We start from the raw sequence: 8,567 nt of genomic DNA on the forward strand, positions 1-8,567 counted from the left end.
CCAAAGGGTGGCTGAACCACCCATGAGTAGGCTTGGTAATTCAGGTTCACAGGTCGGGTTCGTGTCAACCCGGCCGACCCGATTACATAATCGGGTCTAACATGAACCCGACCCGATTATTATTCGAGTTGGATTATTAAACCCGAACACGACCCGGGTAACCCGTTGGCAGGGGATCGTGATCCTGCCCTGGTGCTGAATCTGCTAATGCCCATACTCCTCCTCAGCCTCCCTTAGAAGCTCACCAACAGGGGATGGTTAAAGTAAATCACGGGCAACAAAACTCTGTGAAAGCCACCGTCTTGTTGCCCCATATACACGGCCAGGTGTCCCTTCAGTACTGCCACCTTCTTCGCCCTATCCAGCGGCTCGTAGCCCACAGGTACATAACCCGACCTAGGTTTTCTACAGCACAAAGTTCTCGCTCCGATTGTCAACCGCCGGGCCCAGGTGATGAGTTTCGAGATGGGCTTGGGCTTGCTCGACAGCGGGTTTATCCGGCGGTATCCGGATTGGGCCTGTACTTTGCGGAGGAGCCATTTGGAGGCCCGGACCAGCCGTTTTTCGAGCTTGAAGCCTCTGATCTTTCTCATGTCTGTGTTTTGTTGAGTGAAATGGAATGGGGTTTTTGCCGAAAGGAGCGGGGCTTCATGAGGGTGTTGTGGTGTTCAGGAAAAGGGCCATGGGTTGGCGACGGACATGGTGAGGCGGAAGAGGGCGAGGTAGACTTTAGAGAGCGATGTGGGTATGTTTGACATGGCAGAAATCGCTATTCCAAAGAGTATTTCATCCGAAAAGAGCTAGGTTTCACCGTTTCCTGAAGGTTTTTTTTTTTTAATATATTTACCCGTGTTGTAATCGTGTCTGGCGGGGTCACCTGCGGGTTGACCGGCCAGACACGATTATAAACGGGTTGACCCGATTATGACCCGAACTCGATTACCCCAAACTCAAACCCTGTATTTTCGTGTCGTGTTCGCGTCGGGTTCGCGGGTCGTGTCAAAAATTGCCAACCCTACCCATGAGGTAGATTAGCCACCCAAAATCAAGAAGAATGGGATAGTTTAGCCACCTCCATATGCTGGCGCAAACCACCCTCTGGCTTTGGAGGCCACCCCCACCCCCTTCCCCATTTATTTAGGTGGCCTAATCACTCCTCCTCAAACAATTTTTTTTTTCTTTATTTTATGTTTTTTTAAAATAAATTTAATTTTAAAACTAGAATGGGTAAATCTGGTTTTTCAATTGTGAAAATGAGAATATTTTCAAAAGATGTCGGTCTAATTTTGTTTTTTCATCCGGCCACTCTAACTGTCAACGCAAACTAAGAATATCAACTTTTTTGTCACAAAATAGTAATTTGACGTATCTAAATATCACACCTACCAATTCATCTAACCTTTTAAAAAAAATAACTGATAATTGAGAAACCTTAAACATATTTAACCAAAAAATTTATGAAACGAACCCATTGATTTGAATGACATCTGTTTTCGTAGAGTGATGTTTCTTGCACACAAAGTATGTCCAGCAATTTTATTTTACTTTTTGAAAAAATGAAAACTATTTGACATGACACACTTTTCGGATTGTTAGACATTACCCTGAAAATTCAATTAATAATAATAAAATTTCCATCTACTTATTGGAAAACATCAAACTTAAGAGAAAGTTCAACACTCCAATTGAAAGCTAGCTGTTGATTATGTGATCGGGAAGCCATTCTCCGCAATTGGTTTTCTCAACTATACTTAATAAAATTCAACACATTTTGAGCCCCTTTCCACGATCTGAATTATTATATTGAAAGGGAAGAAAAAGAGGATGATCCTTGGAGACTAAAATGAGTTGTGAAATCTTTCTGATATTACGATATGTCAAAACTAGGTTGACTTCACCTCAAAGATTCACACCATGGGACCCAAGTTTTGAAAACTACAACATTATTGAAGAGTAGGTTAAATTATAATGGGCTTGTTTGAGTAGGCCTGTTGATGGCCTACGTTTCACTTTTTACCCAAAAAGCAAAACACAGTTTCGTTTATAAATATTTCTCTGCTCTTTTACTTTCTTCTGTATAAGTTTTTTCACTCAGCTTTGCCACATTTTTTTCCATAGTTTTTTTGAAGATGTTGACAACGCTCACGAAATACTTGTAGAAGAGAGAAATACATTGATGCCTCGGAGAGAGGAAAAAAAATAAAAATAAAAGACAGAATGTGGGGAGCGGTGTATTTTATTGAATAGCTACGTACCTAAGTTTTTAAGTATTGCAAGTCAGAGAACACTAAAAAAAGTGATTATGAAGGTTTTCAAACTGTTAATATTGTTGAAAATCGATACCAATTTAGGGTATAATTAACTTACCTTGAAAATCGGTTTGTAACGGAAGAGTTTGGCACTCAAGAGCTTATATATAAGCATGATTAATATTAGGTTTAACCCACGCAAGACGCAAGAATCATAACAAAAATAAAGTCATCAGTCATGTATACGCTACACTTAGCAATTGGCAGCCGTGTGCCAACCAATCACATGAATGGATAGTGTAGAATAATGTCGATTCCATCTGTTTTCCTAGAGTGATGTTTCTTGCACACAAAGTATGTCCAGTAATTTTATTTTATTTTTTGAAAAAATGAAAACTATTTGACAAGACACACTTTTCGGTTTGTTAGACATTACCCAATTGAAAGCTATTTGAAAACATCAAACTTAAGAGAAAGTTCAACACTCCAATTGAAAGCTAGCTATTGATTATGTGATCGGGAAGCCATTCTCCGCAAGTGGTTTTCTCAACTATACTTAATAAAATTCAACACATTTTGAGGCCCTTTCCACGATCTGAATTATTATATTGAAAGGGAAGAAAAAGAGGATGATCCCGGAGACTAAAATGAGTTGTGAAATCTTTCTCATATTACAATATGTCAAAACTAGGTTGACTTCACCTCAAAGATTCACACCATGGGACCCAAGTTTTGAAAACAACAACATTATTAAAGAGTAGGTTAAATTATAATGGGCTTGTTTGCAGGGACGGAGCTAGAAGTTCTTATGGGCAAGGGCCAATGGCTAAAAATTTTTTTTTGGTAGGGTCAAATAAACTAAATTTTTATTTTTACCTTATATTTTTTTAATTTTTAGAAAAAAAAAAAATTCCTACCTACTAATTTTTTTTTTTTTTTTAGGAAATTGTGGGGAGGGGGGGGGCATGGCCCCTGCCAGCCCCCCCCCCCCCTCTGTCCCTGCTTGTTTGAGTAGGCCTGTTGAAGGCCTATATTTCACTTTTTACCCAAAAAGCAAATCACAATTTTGTTTTTAAATATTTCTCCACTCTTTTACTTTCATCTGTATAAGTTTTTTCATTCAGCTAGCTGTGTCACAGCTTTTTCCATAGTTTTTTAGAAGATGTTGACAACACTCACGAAATACTTGTAGAAGAGAGAAATACATTGATGCCTCGGAGAGAGGAAAAATAAAATAAAAATAAAAGACAGAATGTGGGGAGCGGTGTATTTTATTGAATAGCTACATACCTAAGTTTTTAGGTATTGCAAGTCAAAGAACACTAAAAAACGGAATTCAAATTGGGAAACAAACAATTTATATTTATATTGGAAAACATCAAACTTAGAGGTTCAATAAGTACAAAGAATTAAATATAAATTAACAACAGCTGTTGCTAGCATACAAGTCATTACCCTCTATTTCTCTCTCTCAAAAAAATTTATTGCCCTCTAATTGAAAGCTATATAGATCTTATGGTTGCCTAACCCATTCTCAGGAAACGGTATTCTCGGCTCTATATAATAAAATTTAAAACATTTTGAGGCCGTTTCTGATTCCCTTTTCACATTAGAAGAGAAGAAAAGAGGAGGAACCCTAGGACAAAAATGGGTGGTTATGGTGTGTTTTGCAACAGAATTTTGGAAACATAATATAATTCTGATTTTAATTTTTTCAAAAATAAATCATATTTTATTCAACGTTTTCTAAAAAGTCAAACCTCGAAATTCCTAAACAGAATAAGATTTTAATTCTGATTTAAAAAATTCAACACCCAAAGATTCACATTAGGAACTTAAAAGTCAAAACTAGTTTGACTTCACTTCAAAGATTCACATATACAAGGGTTGAAAATCCAAAACATTATTTAGAGCAATGCTACATATATATACCCTTGTTAAAAAGAAGAAGAAGAAGAAAGATTAAAGATTTGATGAGTACTACCACATCTACCCAGTGAGATCATGAGGGTGTAGTATGTACTGGGTTGATGTGGTAGCGTCCATCAGATCTTATTAAAAAATAAATCCAAATGCTGATGGACGGTGGCACGGTGCCACATCAACTCGGTAGAATAGGAGTAGGATGTGTGTGTAGTATGTACTGGATTGATGTGCTAGTATCCATTAGTTCTTATTAAAAAAAAAAAAAAAAAAAATCCAATAATGCTGATGGACGGTGCCACATCAACCTAGTAGGATGGGAGTGAGATGTGGGTGTAGTCTGAGCGGAAAAAATAACCAACTGACCCTATGGTATTCACGCGTCATTGTGTCATTGTCGTAGTTCGGCCGTTGTTTTCGTCTCACCAATGTAAATGGCCTACTCGAAAATGGCAACCGACTCAAATTAATTAGCTATAAACTTATTTTTAGTTAATTTTTATAAATCAGTTTAATAATGTGACGTGTGTCTTATAGCATTTCGAAAGGTAATAGGATCCTCTCCATTTCATTTATTCAAATGAATGGTTAGAATTTGAAGTTAACGCATCTAATGGTGTATATGAAATTAATATTGACGCGTCTTTTAAAAATTTAAATAATGTGAAATCATGTATACCATTAGATGCATCATTTTTAAATCATGACCGTAAAATGAATAGTATCCTCATTTGAAATAGAGATGATCTTAGTCCACTTTATCAGACCAGTTTGTTGGAATTGGCTACAAAATTCATACAAACCAGTTTATAGCTAATTTTTGTCCAATAATAACACAACTTTTTATTAGTTTTATTAAAAAAATATGTATTTCTTACCTAATAAATAACATATTATAGTTTTATATTATAGATTTAAAGCAATTTTTTTTTTTTTTTTGATAAGTATGAGGTATACATTATATAGGGCAGAAATTTCCTACAAACCGGTTTGTAGGAAATTTCCTACGACCCAGATATAAAAGTGATATGTGTCCTCTAAGCATGTGAAAATCACATGTTTTTTTATTAATGCTATTAAAAATGCATGTGAGAAGCACATGTTATTAAAAAAACATGTGATTCTCACATGCTTAAAGAACACATGTCACTTTTATATGTGGATTGTAGGAAATTTCCTACAAACCGGTTTGTAGGAATTTTTTGTCCCATTATATATATATATATATATATATATATATATATATATATATATATGCACATCTTATATTAATACTATTCTTATTGTCTCATCAATGCTCTTCTTGAAGTTTTTTTTTTTTTTTTTTTCTTTTAATATAGTCTAGAAAATTATTATTTATCTATTGAAAAGATGAGAAATACATACTTTTTAATAGTATTAATTTAGTTGAAAAAAAATCTATTAACAAAAAAGAAAGAGTATACTTTTCACTTGTTATTAAAAAGCACCTCCAATCATCAAATTGGTGCTTCTCCCCATGGATTTGTAGGGCTGTTTGGCAAATGGTTTTTGTTTTTGTTTTCAAGAACTGTTTTTAAGAACAAAAATAGAAAATTATTTTTTCATTAAAAATACATTTGGCAAACTGTTTTCGAAAATAGTTTTTGAAAATAGAAAAGAATGGTACTATCTCCTCGTTTTGTTTTGTTAGTTTTTTAATATTTAGCCACAAGAATTTGGTATTTCTTCTTTTCTAGGTTTGATAATCTTGGAAAGTTTAGACAAAGTGAAACTGTAAAAGCACAAAAAATTGACCTTCTCAAAAGATCGAAATTGAAAAGTGAAGTAAAAAATCAAATTTAGAAACACGACAGAGTCCTGCAATTCTATAGTTTTAAACTCTAGAAGGCCAAGGAAAATCCATTATGGCGTCTACTGATCTGATCAGCCAAATTTGTTTATGCATTTTTCTTTGACTTAATTTGCTTATATATCCCACTAGACCCACCGTAATTAGTCTTTGATGTTTCACAATCTTTGACTTTAAACACTGGTGTTGTTGGCATTACTACGGTGCCTGGTCACGACATCACGCCTTGACCGTTCTGATGAGAAATCTTGATTCTGTTCCCGACGGTACCATAAACATTTTTTTTTTTTAATTATATTTATGGACTTTCTATGGTTAGAATTGTGATTGTAGGAAGATAAGCCTCCCTTGGTTGCTACAAGCTAGCATAAAAGAACTCTTAAAAAGTCTTAATTGCATACTCATATGCGGTGTTTTAATTACCATTGCTTGGTTCCTACGTACGTTACTCGATCTCTTATATGCATGACCAATTTAAATTGACCTCTTTTTTAAGAAAGCTCAAATAAGTCTAAAAAAACAAAACACTCGAAATTACTTTCTTATTGATGTCACATCGGATCACTTTTTGATTTAAAAAGTACAAAACACTCTTTAAAAGCTTTTAGAGTTAAATACAAAAAAGCTCTATAAACTATAAGTCATTTTAAAAATGTCTAAAAATTGGCAAGTTTGATACCTAGATTCATTAAACTACCATTTTATGGCAAATAATTCACTCCGTTAGTTGGATGGAAAAGTAGTCACGTGCTTGCTTATTTTCTGTTTTTCTTCTTGTAATACCCTTACTTTCTTAAAAATTGAAAAAAAAAAAAGGCATGTCAAAGGATAGTTGAACCACCCATGAGGTAGTAGCCACCTCGATGTGCTGGCGCATACCACCCTTAGGCTTCGGGGAGTGGACATGAGGCACCCCCAACCCCTCTAGCTAGGGGCAGTTTGGGGCTCTCAGAGCACCCCCTCCTTCCCCTTTCATTTAGGTGGCCTAATCACCTCTTTTTAGACCCCTCCCCCTCCCTTTTTTTTCTTTTTTTTTTTTTTTTTAAAAAAAAGTTTAGTTTTTAAAATTAGAATTGGTAAATCTGGTTTTTCAATTGCGAAAATAAGGGTACATATTTTCAAAAGATTTCAGTCTAATTTTGTTTTTCCATCCACTCTAACGGTGAACACTAACTAAGGAGATCAATTTTTTTGTCACAAAATAGTAGTTTGACATATCAAAATATCACGGTACCTGCCAAATCATGTAACATTTAAAAAAAATAACTGACAGTTGAGAAATTAACCTTAAACATATTTAACCAGAAATTTTATGAAACGAACGAACCCATTGATTTGAATGACAGCTAGATATCATTGCAATATAGAATGTTCTATGGGGGCCGGCCTTGGTGCATGCGTGTATGCTGACGAAGGGCCACCGCGTGTAATAATGACAATTAACATTTCCTTATGATCGAAGGACCGGACCACCTCGTACGTATTTTTATCAGAAACTTGGCTGCACCTAAAATGTGAACTCGATCATGTCTGGAAAAAGAAACATCAGGCAAGCACTAGTTTCCGTCTGAATTCAGTGTTCTATCTCTTAACTCTTAAGGTTTTCAAACTGTTCATATTGTGAATTCAGTGTTCTGTCAAGTACTTCACTGCTGATCTAGCTTTTCACACACGTACGTACAAAGCACGTTAAATTGATTATCTCTTTATACGCGTGATTCGGTGTGAGAGTGCATGGCAACAAAACAACTTCATGTCAAGTTTCTCTCTTCTTATTATTGATTCAATCGTGTAAATCACCAATTAAGTATAGAATGGCATCAAGTCGATCTGAACAGTCCCCAATTACGTACGAGACTCAAATGAAATAACTCCAAATTTACAATTAAGGTACTCAATCATAAAGGGAAAAAAAAATATATAAAATGGGTTCAAATAAGGACATTTTCTTTTAAATTAGATTATAGGAAATTCCTTGACATATATATGCTTTTAGATATGATTTTTTTTTTTAAATGCATACGAGGATCACGTGCATTGTTAATCATATGCGAAAATTATATATTCTAACAATAAATATCAATTTAAAAGATTGAATATAAAAAAATTTACTCTAAACCAAATTTTTTTTTAAAAAAAAAAAAAAAAAAAATTATTATAGGTGTTAGGAGTTTTGAGAAAACGTTACAAAAAGAAAATAATGTAAAGCTTATTGGTTAAAGATAAAATAGTGGTCCTTTGTTCACATCAGTTGACCGCATAGCGCAGTGGATTAGCGCGTTTGACTTCGGATCAAAAGGTCGTGGGTTCGACTCCCACTGTGGTCGGTTTGTTTTCACAATCTGTCATTGTGGCTTTTTGGTAAATTCTCTTTCTAACAGAAAACTTTTTTTTGTTAACCCACTTACGGCCCAGCTCATGTAGTTCCCGGTCCCCCATAGCCCAAAAAAGCCCAACATTTTGCTTTCTGTTCGTCTCTCTCTCTCTCTTTTTTTTTTTTTTTTTTTTTTCAAGAATCTGATTGTTAGCCAGTCGAACGAACCATCCCACATATAATCCTGAAA

The 8,567-nt window shown here is 34.9% G+C and overlaps 1 non-coding gene across 1 annotated transcript; it reads left to right on the forward strand.

The window, feature by feature from the left end:
* Nucleotides 1-8,256: 8,256 nt before the first annotated feature.
* On the forward strand, nt 8,257-8,330 carry TRNAR-UCG (transfer RNA arginine (anticodon UCG)). Its single transcript has one exon. It is a non-coding gene; the product is annotated as a tRNA-Arg (tRNA).
* Nucleotides 8,331-8,567: the final 237 nt, after the last annotated feature.

The sequence above is a fragment of the Alnus glutinosa genome, chromosome 9 (assembly GCF_958979055.1).
Source record: "Alnus glutinosa chromosome 9, dhAlnGlut1.1, whole genome shotgun sequence".
Classification (NCBI taxonomy): Eukaryota; Viridiplantae; Streptophyta; class Magnoliopsida; order Fagales; family Betulaceae; genus Alnus; species Alnus glutinosa.